The 12,918-nt window shown below is 42.3% G+C and overlaps 1 pseudogene; it reads right to left on the bottom strand.

The window, feature by feature from the left end:
- LOC111973562 (partitioning defective 3 homolog) overlaps window positions 1-12,918 on the bottom strand; it is an 807,950-nt pseudogene that overhangs the window by 384,721 nt on the left and 410,311 nt on the right.

Genomic DNA, 12,918 nt, shown 5'->3' with positions numbered 1-12,918 from the left:
GCTGAGACCTCGTTAAGACCTTATCTTCCTGATGATTAGGTTAAGGTTGAAATGAATAGATGGGGATGTAGGGTGTGTGTGTGTGGGTGTGTGTGTATGTGTCTGTGGTGCTGTCTCTTATACACATCTAGATGTGTATAAGAGCCCTCTTCAGAGTAGAGCCTTCCCTAGGGCTTGATGAAGTAACTCCACTGTGCAGTAGAGAAGAGGGTCTCTGTGGCGGTAGCTTTTGTCTTTTGTTTGGGTTTAAACAATGGGGAGCCTAGTGACCGACCGACCACACTTACAAATAACCACCACCAGACTGACACACTGCCATCAACGTCTCCCTGACAGACCACCTGACACTGCTTCACGGGAACAGCGGAGGAGGAGGAGGAACAGAGGAGGAGAGGGACAATGTATTATTCATCACCTTTCACTTTTCTCTCCTCTCCATCACAGAACAGAAAAACTCCTTCTTAAATGTCAACTCTTCCAAAGGTAGCTGAGGGAGAGGGAAAGACGAGTGTTCATGATGAATTTAGATTTAATTCACTCCAACACAGCCATGGCTGTCTGTTGTTTGGGCTGATTTAACACACCCAGAGAGAATGCCTGCCAACCATCAAAGGCCACCACCAACACTAGAAGGGTACAGTCACACAGTCACTGAAGGTTAAGGACACACCTTCAGCCAATTACAGTGAAACACAACAACATTCCTGCTTCTGGTAGGACAAACCCACCAATCTGGGCCTTTAGGAGTAAGGGATGGAGACAGCACAGAAGCATCATTATCTTGTGTGTGTGTGCACGGTTGTATGTGTGTGTGTGTACAGCCACAGCAGCAACATCAAGTCATTCAGCAGGAGGTCCAGTCCCTGAGCTCTGTTGGTTAACCCAGCTCCCAGAGAGCTGTGACTAAACACAGGGATGTTGTTGGCCTTAGGAGGCAGGCAGCAGGCTGGGAACAAGCAGGACGGAGGCAGGCAGCGGGCTGGGAGCAGGCAGGAGGGCGGCAGGCAGCAGGCTGGGAGCAGGCAGGAGGGCGGCAGGCAGCAGGCTGGGAGCAGGCAGGAGGGCGGCAGGCAGGCAGCAGGCTGGGAGCAGGCAGGACGGAGGCAGGCAGCGGGCTGGGAGCAGGCAGGAGGGCGGCAGGCAGCAGGCTGGGAGCAGGCAGGAGGGCGACAGGCAGCAGGCTGGGAGCAGGCAGGAGGGCGGCAGGCAGCAGGCTGGGAGCAGGCAGGAGGGCGGCAGGCAGCAGGCTGGGAGCAGGCAGGGCGGAGGCAGCCCAACTACAATGTGTGACTGTCAGCTTACATGGACCCTGAGCTCTGGCCGAGCCTGCCCTCCACACGTCATCCATATTGCACATCAGTTTTTGTAGCCACAAACAAACCAGTAACTTTTAAGACACAGCACGGGCCTCAAACTAAGCACACACCACACACCCACAATAAACACAGCCACATGTGGAAGCATAGTATGTAGGGTGTGTGTGTGTGTGTGTGTGTGTGTGTGTGTGTGTGTGTGTGTGTGTGTGTGTGTGTGTGTGTGTGTGTGTGTGTGTGTGTGTGTAATATACACACACACTCAAGAGATTGTCTTCTGCTCTCTAGTCAACCTGAAACGTTAATTGATGCACAGGCAACTCCCTGATATCTTGTGTATAGAATCTATGACACGTGAAGTGCTGTACAGAGAATATCAGAAACACAAGGGCACTTCCTATATTATGGCTTCATTGTCTGGGATAAAACTTAAAAGCTTCTCATTCATTCAGCTTCCCATATTTTAGATCTGACAAATACATTAGCTTAACATGGTAAGTCCTCTGTAGGATCTTTTACAGTGTGTGAATAACATCGCCCTGGGCTATGCCTTACCTCAGCTAAACGTGACATTATTTCTTTCATGGGTGTGTGTGTGGTGTGTGTGTGTGTGTGTGTATGTGTCTGTGGTGTGTTTGGTGTGTGTGTGTGGTGTGTGTGCGTGTTTGTGTGCGTGCATGTGTGTGTGTGTGTGTGTGTGGTGTGTGTGTGTGTGTGTGTGTGTGTGTGTGTGTGTGTGTGTGTGTGTGTGTGTGTGTGTGTGTGTGTGTGTGTGTGTGTGTGTGGTGTGTGTGTGTGTGTGTGTGTGTGTTGTGGTGTTGTGTGTGTGTGTGTGGTGCGGTGCATGTTAACCTTGTGCTATATTCCTGAGGGGATGTAAAGTACCTCTACACTTCACATCTAGCTTGTACTGACGCAGACTAATGGAGAATTCAATCACATATCTTACTCTGGTGGCACTTGTTAACTATCTATGAATGTCCCAATGGCATGTTAATGGCAGGGTGAAGTTAAAGCCCTTGTCTGGTTAGAGTATTACTTCCAGCATTTCTATATGGCATGTGATATAGGCAGACTCAATGCATGAACTTAACAGAATGAAACATGGAAATCGTATAATCCAATTCTAAATGTAATTCTATGATATCAACCACGGCTGGGCTATACCGTATTTTACGATATACAGATATGGATGTAGGAACTGGTTTGGGCTTTTACTTTACCTTCTATAACGGTACTTGAATGTTTGGTTTGTTAAATATGATACGCTGTGTGTAACRTCCATTTTTATAGTTCACTTAGCTACGTGAGTCATCTCTCTCCGGTCTCTCGCTCTCCATGCCACTTTCCATACAGAACTAGCCCCGCCCCCTGTCACTCAAGGAGCACATTTGTTGTTCTTCTACCACAAGACACTTGCGTTCAGTCTCTGCATGCTCAATACAGCACAATGTTGATGACAATGATGCTGTTTTCATTTTGCTTCTTAATATAAATCCACTAGTGTTCTATAATTACACTCTTAGTTTGTGTTTCTTACATCTGCAAGCTAGTTTATCTTTTCTTAGTAAGTTGGGCCTAAATCTTGTTAGCCGCTAATGCAAATCGCTAGTGAGAGCAAACGTAACTACCTTTACAGCCTGATAATACTAGCGATTGTGTAGACCTACCCCTGCATGTTGTTTGTGCAACAATATCTTCTCAATCAAAGAGGAATACGCGAAGCAAGAATATGTTATCGACATGAAGTAGCTAAGAGAAAACATTGAATGTAGCCAACGATTATAGGGTCCCTTAGGAAACACTCATCAACACTTTGGTTCCTCTACCCTGTCACAATAACTCCTCCCTGGCATTTCCATTCGTTGTCATGTCAAAGACTGAATTCAAAATGCCCACTATTATATTCTAAAAATCTATATATTTCCATGATTCCAACAGTTCACCAAAGTGTTTTGCTCTAAATCCCAAGTCAAATCACAATTATAACATTTGGTAAAAAATAAGGCCTAATTTGTTTGCCCATATCATGCAGCTCTACGTGGCAGTGCTGAAATGATCTCAAATGAGTGCAGGAAATGCAGAAATCAAAAAAGATTCTGACAATTATTTTTGAGTGAAGATTATTTGTATAGAATGGAGAGAGACTCATTAAAATCACTTAGAATGTATGTGTTGCCACCATAGGGTCATGCACTACTCATAAAGCAAATGTTTAACTTTTATTATTCAAAAACATAAAATACCATCAAACCGTACAATTGTTTTATAAATACCGTAATAAGATATTTTGGCCATAATCGCCCAGCCCTAATATGAACATTTGGACCATGTATGATTAAGGAACTTCTATTGAGAAATGAGAGGCCATGTATTGCTACCTTTAAGTCCTACCAATGGGCATTAAATTAAGTACAAACTACAAGAACAAAATCTGTTCATACATTGAAGGAGGGAAATGGAAAATGTAATTAAATGTGTCTCCTAATCATTATCTGACCAAACTCTGTACTCGATAGAGATTTAACTAGGCATGTTAACCGTGATACAAAACTACAGTATATTAGTGTTATTCCCCCTGAAGAAGTCTATAAATGTGTCCCAAATGCACCCTACTCCCTATATAGTGCACAACTTTTTTTAATAGTAAAAAACKGCACTATTTTTGGTCAAAAGTAGTGCACTGTAGGGAATAGGGTGCCATTTGGGACATAAACCATGTCTTTGTCCTAGTTCTGGTATTCTGCCCATTCCATTTGGATAAAACAGTACCATTTCTTCTTCTACCATTCTAAAGCAGCAGCACTTAAAATCCATTTCACCCATTCTGAGCAGCATAGCTCGACTCGCCGTTCAAAGCCTCATCCAAAATTAACTAGCAGAGAGGATTGCTTAGAGGCAAACCCAAGTCCTTAACTTGCATTTTACATCTCATACTCTTCCCTTTCAGAGGAAGTTAAATGTGTCAAACTACACGTCGGCCTCGTGTTTAAAGAATCTCCACGCTCCCATTTTAACCCTGTGGCTCCAGATTTTTTCCCCATCTCTCTCCCTCTCTGGCTTTCTCTCCCTCCCTCCCGCTCTCTCTCTTTTTGCTTTTTCTCYCTCTCTCCAWCTCTTTTCCTCATCTAAAATCTGTCCGGTTCTCTGAAGGGCCGCGTGGTAGTATCTCCCCTGTGCCAGATGATGCAAATCCCTAGTTTGGACATCTGGATGCCGTGTGTCAAACRTGGGGAGAGGTGAAGACTGATACCCAGTGTGAAGTTTGTGATGTGTGTGTGTGTGTGTTGAGAGGGCCCTCCTGGTGCCTGCTTGGGCCTCACCACCTCAGTCGTCCGACGCCACAGTTCACTGCATGACTGCTCCCGRTGTCAGACGGCACCACGTTGCTTTCAATCACACACACACAGGTTGGGTACTGTAGGTCTGGCCAATACCTCTGTCTACGCTGCACGCCACTGGCCCACTATAGCCGACCTGTCAACCAATGGACCTGTCAACCAATCAACTGGTTGAAAAACCTACTGTATTCTCTCAAGACTTTCAGCTGTGTTTGCTTCAAGGAGATACGTTTTASACAGAACAAGAAACTCTGAGTCAAATTTGTGATTTGTATTGGCACTAGTTTGCATGTTTGCTGCTAAGATAAGACTAAACACAGTGTACATCATGGGACTTGAGATTGTTCCAGAAAGTTTTATTTTCGGAACCGTAATTGTTATTATTTAAATGRTGCTTGGAGTTTGTCCTCTTATTTTGATTCAATACACATTGTGCTGCCTGGCTCGGAGTCATGTAATGTTGCTCGCCATAGACAAGACAAGGCTCTGTGGGAGCCGACACACATGATTTATGTTGACTTATTGGCGAGGGGAAGAGTTCTTTCACAGAGGATAACAACAAGGAGAGAGGTCTACTTATACTGTTCTCCACTATGTTCTTCACCCTCCCCTTCGCTCTCCCCCTCCGTCTTTAGATTCTCTCTTTAGCTTACTCTCTCTTTCTAGCTCGCTCTCGTCTCTTTACACACACACACCACACACACCACACACACACACACACACACACAACACCACCACACACCACACACACACACACACACACCACACACACACACACACACACACACACACACACACACACACACACACACACACACACACACACACACACACACACACACACAACACACACACACACACCCTCTTCTCTAGCTTTTCTTAACTCCCCCTCCCAACTCTCTCCCTGTGCGTTCTATCTTGTGGCACACATAATATTTCAGCAACTACAATCACAGAGGAGCTGGTAGCTGGAACACCTGTGACTTGCAGCAATCTTTTCTGCCCATAATGAAGCTAGGGAGGAGCAGAGTGGGAGCAATTAAGATGACTTTGTCTGTTTGTCTTACGACTCTAGTGTTGTGCTCTCTCTCTCTCTCTCATTTTTCCCTCCGTTTTGTGTTTGTGTGCTTTAATTGAGTTTGGGTGGAGTGACTTTTCCAGTCGAGTGAATGGAACAGGAGAGAACAGTGGGGGTTGAGATAGGAGGGGGTTGATGTGTGTAAGGTTTGTGTGTGTGCATGTGTGTAGAAGAGAGGGGGTGTTGGCATAGTGCCCGCAGAGATTCACCACACACAAACAGCGGGGGAAACAGCAGCATGTATGACACGATGCGAGTCCTGGTTAACAAATTCATAAACCAAGAGGAGACTATTAGCATTTAAGGAAGATATAGACTGTAATTAAAACAGTCAGACACACACACACACACACACACACACAAAAAGGGAAGCAGAGATGGCTGTTTACACTGATATTGGCAAGTTATGCTAATAACCATATGGACAATAATACATGCATACTTAGAGAACACTTAAGATGGTTACACACAAAACAATGCTGGGTTAAATAACAACCCATTGCTGGGTAGTGTACAGAACACACTGGGTGATTTTTGTCACAGCCAGTTGGGTCATTTAGTTGGGTTATTAATCTATGATCCAACGGGTCAGATCAGAAGACTGGAGGCGTGGCATAGTAGGAGCGTGGCTTTCAGATAGTTATTTTTGGCCACCCATGAGAGTAAATGTTATTCCGGTTCATTTGTTAAGGTTTAGCACTGGCACTTTTGTAGCGTAACGAAGCTTACACAAATTGATTTCATCAAGTGCTTATGTGTAGCCCAATGTTGGGATAGTTGCCACTTTATGGTATTTCAATAATAATTGTATTAATTGTATAGAAAATATGAAATGTGCAGAAATATTTAAGGATATTTTTATTTGCAGTGTAGAAACATAACATGATGAACAGGAATAATATTTGCTCTCACGAGTGGCCAAAAATACCTGTCTGAAAGCCACGCCCCMAATAGGCCACACATCCTGAAAAGAACCTATGGATTACATTAAAAAATACCCATCTGCTGGCTCAACCCAGCATGAAAGTGAATAAAAACCCAACTAATAGTTAAATTAATCCATGTTTGGGTAATCCAACGTTGTGGCCTATTGGGGGCATGGCTTTCAATTCGTTCTTTTTAGCCACCCGTGAGAATAAATGTCATTCATGTTCATCATATTAAGTTTGTACACTGCAATTTTCTATTTTCCTTCAATATTTTTGCATATTAYACATTTGAATATAACATTTATAATATTATTATTTAAATATTATAACAAAGTGGTWACTATCCCAACATTGGGATAGGCATAAAGCGTAACTGACAGCATTGTAACAACATAACATCTTATTAAAATATGTTCATTTTCACCCCTGGGAAGAGCATGATACCTTTTTTTACATTTTCTGAMAAGAGAGCASTTAGATATGGYCATTTTGACATTTTCATAAATTTATAGAATGTTTGGGAATTATGCATCGCAAGGCATTTGTGAAAATTCGATAGCAATATAGAGTGGGAAAGCGGCCACTGCAGTAGACACTGCAGCAAATAAAACATCTGTCTTGTCCAGTACAGGAGTCTAAGGAGACTGGTGCGCCAYAGCCAATCAGAGCTACAGTAGGCAAATAAGCCGTTTGCCACACSRRCCTGCCATCATTCACTTTGAACTGGACTGTGTCTCTACAGACAGTAGCAACTGCGCGACTTTAGATCATTAGAACGCATTCTCCAAAACCACAAAATATTTCTGCAAATATGACGGGAGTCCTCTTACATTTGGGAACTTCACAGTCCTATTGATCAAACAACCATGAAAAGGTRKGCTCTCTCTCCCTCAGTTATGCACATCAACAACMACAAGATCAACAACTAATGCTAGCCAGAGTGAGATGAGYTAAAATCTAATGAGGGAACATTGTACTGATAAACGATAAGGAATAGTCGCCTGCTCGTCCTTCTGCAGCTTGCCTGCCAAAACATGCTTGTCCTAGCAGTAGCCTACGAAAAGCGATATGAAGGGGAAAACTCGGTACTCACCGACTTCTCCAATGACATGACATCCTCCCAGCAGCTAGCTAAGGTTAGGCTCTGTGTTTTTAGCTTGCTAAATAAAAAATACGCTAGCCCAGGGGTGTCAAACTCATTCAGCGCACGRGCCATAATTGAAAAGACTATGAAATTGCGGGCCAGATTTTTATAATGTCCACTTATGTGCCTTCAGAAAGAATTTACACCCCTTCTTTTTCCACATTTTGTTGTATTACAACCTGAATTTAAAATGTTTTTTAAATGTTTACAAATGCATTACAAATGAACAGCTGAAATGTTTTTAGTCAATAAGTATTCAACCCCTTTGTTATGGAATGCCTAAAYAAGTTCAGGAGTAAAAACAAGTCGCATAATAAGTTGCAGGGACTCACCCTGAGTGCAGAAATAGTGTTTAATGTCATTCTTTATGACTACCTCATCTCTGTATCCCACATATATAATTATCTATAAGGTCCCTCAGCCGAGCAGTGAGTAGTGAATTTAAAACACAGATTCAACCACAAAGACCAGGGAGCTTTTCCAATGCCACGCAAAGAAGGGCACCTATTGGTAGATGGGTACAAATAAAAATATAAAAAGCAGACATTGAATATCCCTTTGAGCATGGTGAAGTTATTAATTACACTTTGGATGGTGTATCAATACACCCAGTCATCCTATTTGTAACAAGGCACTAAAGTAATACAAAACAAAAATGTGGCAAACAATTCACTTTTTGTCCTGAATACAAAGTGTTATGTTCGGGGCAAATCCATTACAACCCATGGGTATGCTTGTAATCATTAAGGCCTGGGAAGTTCTTCAGAAAAAAAAAGGAATGTAGCTAAGCACAAGCAAAATCCTAGAGGAAAACCTGGTTCAGTTAGCTTTCCACCAGACACTGTGAGATTAATTCACCTTTCAACAGGACAACAACCTAAAACACCAGGACAAATCTACACTGGATTTGCTTGCCAAGAAGACAGTGAATGTTCCTGAGTGTTCGAGTTACAGTTTTGACTTAAATCTACTTGAAAATGTACGTCAAGACCTGAAARTTGTTGCCTAGCAATGTTCAAGAAAGAATTTGAAAGCGCTTTAATTATTTTGAAAATAATAATGTTGCACAATCCAGGTGTGGAAAGCTCTTAGAGACTTACCTTGAAACACTCACAGCTGGAATCGCTGCCAAAGTGGCTTCTACAAAGTAGAAGGGGTGTGAATACTTACCTTAATAAGATATTAAAGCTGCAATATATAACTTTTTGGGCGACCTCACCAAATGTACATAGAAATGTGAGTTATAGATCTGTAATTTTACTTTCGACGGTACAATGATTCTCTACACAATACTTTCTTGTTTTGTCACAAACTGAAATTAGGCGAACTATTCAAATTTTAGTAAACAAGAAAATGGCGGATCGATTTCTTCATAATGCATCTTTAAAAGCTATGACATTTACTCTCACGGGTGGCCAAAAATAACTATCTGAACGCCATACCCCTCATCTTCTAATCTGACCCGGTGGATCATAGCTCAATAACCCAGCATCAACAACCCAACTTAAAGAAAACAATCGGTTGTTTGTAACCCAATTGGCTGTGTCAAAATAACACAACATGTTCTGGTCAARAATTATCMAAATTAGGTTGTTTTTAACCCAGCACTTTTTAGTGTAGGCCTACATCACAAGCACTGGTACTAAATATCTTCAACAAAAGGAAAGATGTCCAAGGCTTTAGTTCAAAAGTTGTGTGTGTGTAAAGGAGGTTGTTCTTGTGTTCTGTGGTTCAGCTTTCATTCCTGGCCAATAATTACTCATTTCTATGTTAATATGTGGTATGTGTACCTAACAATACACGTGGGTAGAATNTGTGTGTGTGTGTGTGTGTGCATATTTTGTGAGTAAGCTTCTCCTAGTCCGTCAGACTGTCAGAGCTGTCCCAGGAATTATGTCTCCACCTGTGACATCTCACAAAGGAGGGGGAAACGGTCTACTGCTTTCACTCTTTCTCTCAATCCTTCTCACTTTCCACCCCCTTTCTCCCTTCCTCTCTTTCACCTGAGGACAAACCCAGGAGTTAATCAGAGCTGACTGTTCTCCTGCACCATGTCAATTAAATCCACCACTGCTGCATCCATACTATGAAGACAAACCCACCGCTGCTCAGCTCAGAGCACTCCTAGTGGTGAAACGGGCAAACTGACTGACTATACCCATCTGAGAGCACTCCTAGTGGTGAAACTGGGGAACTGTCTCCAGCTGAGCACACACCCTTTGTCTCCATGCAAGTCACCCGTGATATACAGTACCAGTCAACAGTTTGGACACACCTAATCATTGCAGGGTTTTTCTTTATTTTTAATATTTTCTACATTGTAGAACAATAATGAAAACATAAAAACTATGAAATAACACATATGGAATCATGTAGTAACCAAAAAAAGTGTGAAACAAATCAAAATATATTTTAGATTTTAGATTCTTCAAAGTTGCCACCCTTTTCCTTGATAACAGCTTTGCACACTCTTGGCATTTTCTCAACCAGGTTCATGAGGTAGTCACCTGGAATGCATTTCAATTAACAGGTGTGCATTGTTAAAAGTGAATGCGTTTGAGCCAATCAGTTGTGTTGTGACAAGGTAGGGGTGGTATTCAGAAGATAGCCCTATTTGGTAAAAGACCAAGTCCATATTATGGCAAGAACAGCTCAAATAAGCAAAGAGAAATGACAGTTCATCATTACTTTAAGACATGAAGGTCAGTCAATACGGAACATTTCAAGAATTTTTAAAGTTTCTCCAAGTGCAGTCGCAAAAAGGATCAAGCGCTATGATGAAACTGACTCATGAGGACCACCACAAGAAAGGAAGACCAAGAGTTACCTCTGCTGCAGAGGACAAGTTCCTTCGAGTTACCAGCCTCAAAAATTGCAGCCCAAATAAATGCTTCACAGAGTTCAAGTAACGGACACATCTCAACATCATCTGTTCAGAGAAGACTGCATGAATCAGGCATTCATGGTCGAATTGCTTGGGCCAAGAAGCACGAGCAATGGACATTAGACCGGCGGAAATCTGTCCTTTGGTCTGATGAGTCCAAATTTGTATCTTTGTGAGATGCAGAGAATGGTGAATGGATTATCTCTGCATGTGTGGTTCCCACCACGAAGCATGGAGGAGGAGGTGTGATGGTGCTTTGCTGGTGACACTGTCTGTGATTTATTTACATTTCAAGGCACACTTAACCAGCATGGCTACCACAGCATTCTGCAGCAATACGCCATCCCATCTGGTTTGAGCTTAGTGGGACTATCATTTGTTTTTCAACATGACAACACCTCCAGGCTGTGTAAGGGATATTTGACCAAGATGGAAAGTGATGGAGTGCTGCATCAGATGAAATGGCCTCCACAATCACCCAACCTCAACACAATTGAGATGGTTTGGGATGAGTTGAAAAGCAGCCAACAAGTGCTCAGCATATGTGGGATCTCCTTCAAGTCTGTTGGAAAAGCATTCCAGGTGAAGCTGGTTGAGAGAAGTCCAAGAGTGCGCAAAGCTGTCATCGAGCCAAAGGGTGGCTCCTTTGAAGAATCTAAATCTATTTGTTTAAACCTTTTTTTGTTACTACATGATTCAATACGTGTTATTTCATAGTTTTGATGTCTTCACTATTATTCTACAATGTAGAAAATAGTAAAATAAAGAAAAACTTTGAAACAGTAGGTGTGTCCAAACTTTTGACTGGTACTGTAAGTCAGTATATCCATGTCTGAGGACGTCGGGAGATGACGTGGAAACCAGCCACTACAGGCAACAGTGAGTGCTGTTACCATCAAGTAGGTTTCAGCATTGTGGACGGGGATGTCGGATGGGTGTAAGCATCTGCCCCTGGTTCCGTTTGAGAAACATGGATGAACGTTTAATTCTGATGTGAGACTGAGAGCTAGTTGCGCTCTCCTGCCCATTGTATAGCAATTAAATATCATTAAAAAGGCATGGAAAGTGTTAACATATACACTTTCAAACTTCTAGAAAAATATTGAATCAGTCTATCTCTCTCTCAGCCTCTCTCCCTCTCAATATATTCCCTCCCCCAATCATTACTCCCTCTCTTCTTCTCTCTTCACCTGTCTCAGTAGAGATGGGGCTCTGGTCTGTCTCTGTCTCTCTGTGTCTCTGAGTCTCCTGCCTGTTCAAAGGGGGAGGTGATTACCCCTTCAAAGATAGGGAGGCATGCGTCAGATCAAAGCAGCGTAATGTAAGAGAGAGAGAGAAAAGCCATCCAGATATACATCCAGCCCACACCCTTCTCTTCTCTCATTACACCGTTTCTCTCACCAGCCTGGTCTCATAGACTACACGTAACATAGGAAATGTAAATCCGGGATAGAAAAATGTGTAGGATATGTTACGTTTGGTATGGTTACATAAGGCAGATGGTTACTTAAGGCAGGCAGATGGTTACTTAAGGCAACAACAAAAGTAATGGTGTTGGTCGGGTTGGATGGGTGGGCGTATAACGCGAAGTATAGCAACGCAAAGGTTATGAGTTCGAATCTCATCACAACTTTTAGCTAATTAGCAACTTTTCAACTACTTACTACTTTTTAGCTACTTTGCAACTTATTAGTATGTTAGCTAACCATTCCCCTAACCCTAACCTTAACCCTTTTAGCTAACTCCTAAACTTAACCCTGAGCTTAACTCCTAACCCTAACCCCTAGCCTAGATAACGTTAGCCAGCTAACTAACATTAGCCACCTAGTAACCTAGTTGGAATTTGTAACATATCATACTTAAATCATACTTAAAATTTTGAACATATTGTACATTTTGCAAATTCGGAACATATAATACTTATTGTATTTCATAACTTAACTTATGAAATGGGTCATGGACATCCACAGATTAATGCATACCATACAAAACCTAACATATCATACTAAATGGGATGTCTCGGATTTACGTACATAATAATACAAAATGCTCTGAGACCAGGTTGCTCTCACACACAGGCCTTCTGAGGGGAGCAGAGCAGCCTTTGTGAAGGTGGAAGATAACAATGATCCCAAGAATGTGGGTAATCAAATGAACGCTAGGTGAGCTAGAATGTGGGTAATCAAATGAACGCTAGGTGAGCTAGAATGTGGGTAATCAAATGAACGC

The sequence above is a fragment of the Salvelinus sp. IW2-2015 genome, linkage group LG14 (genome assembly GCF_002910315.2).
Source record: "Salvelinus sp. IW2-2015 linkage group LG14, ASM291031v2, whole genome shotgun sequence".
Taxonomy (NCBI): Eukaryota; Metazoa; Chordata; class Actinopteri; order Salmoniformes; family Salmonidae; genus Salvelinus; species Salvelinus sp. IW2-2015.
Note: the sequence above shows the minus strand (reverse complement) of the source record. Positions and strands in the feature narration are given on the sequence as shown.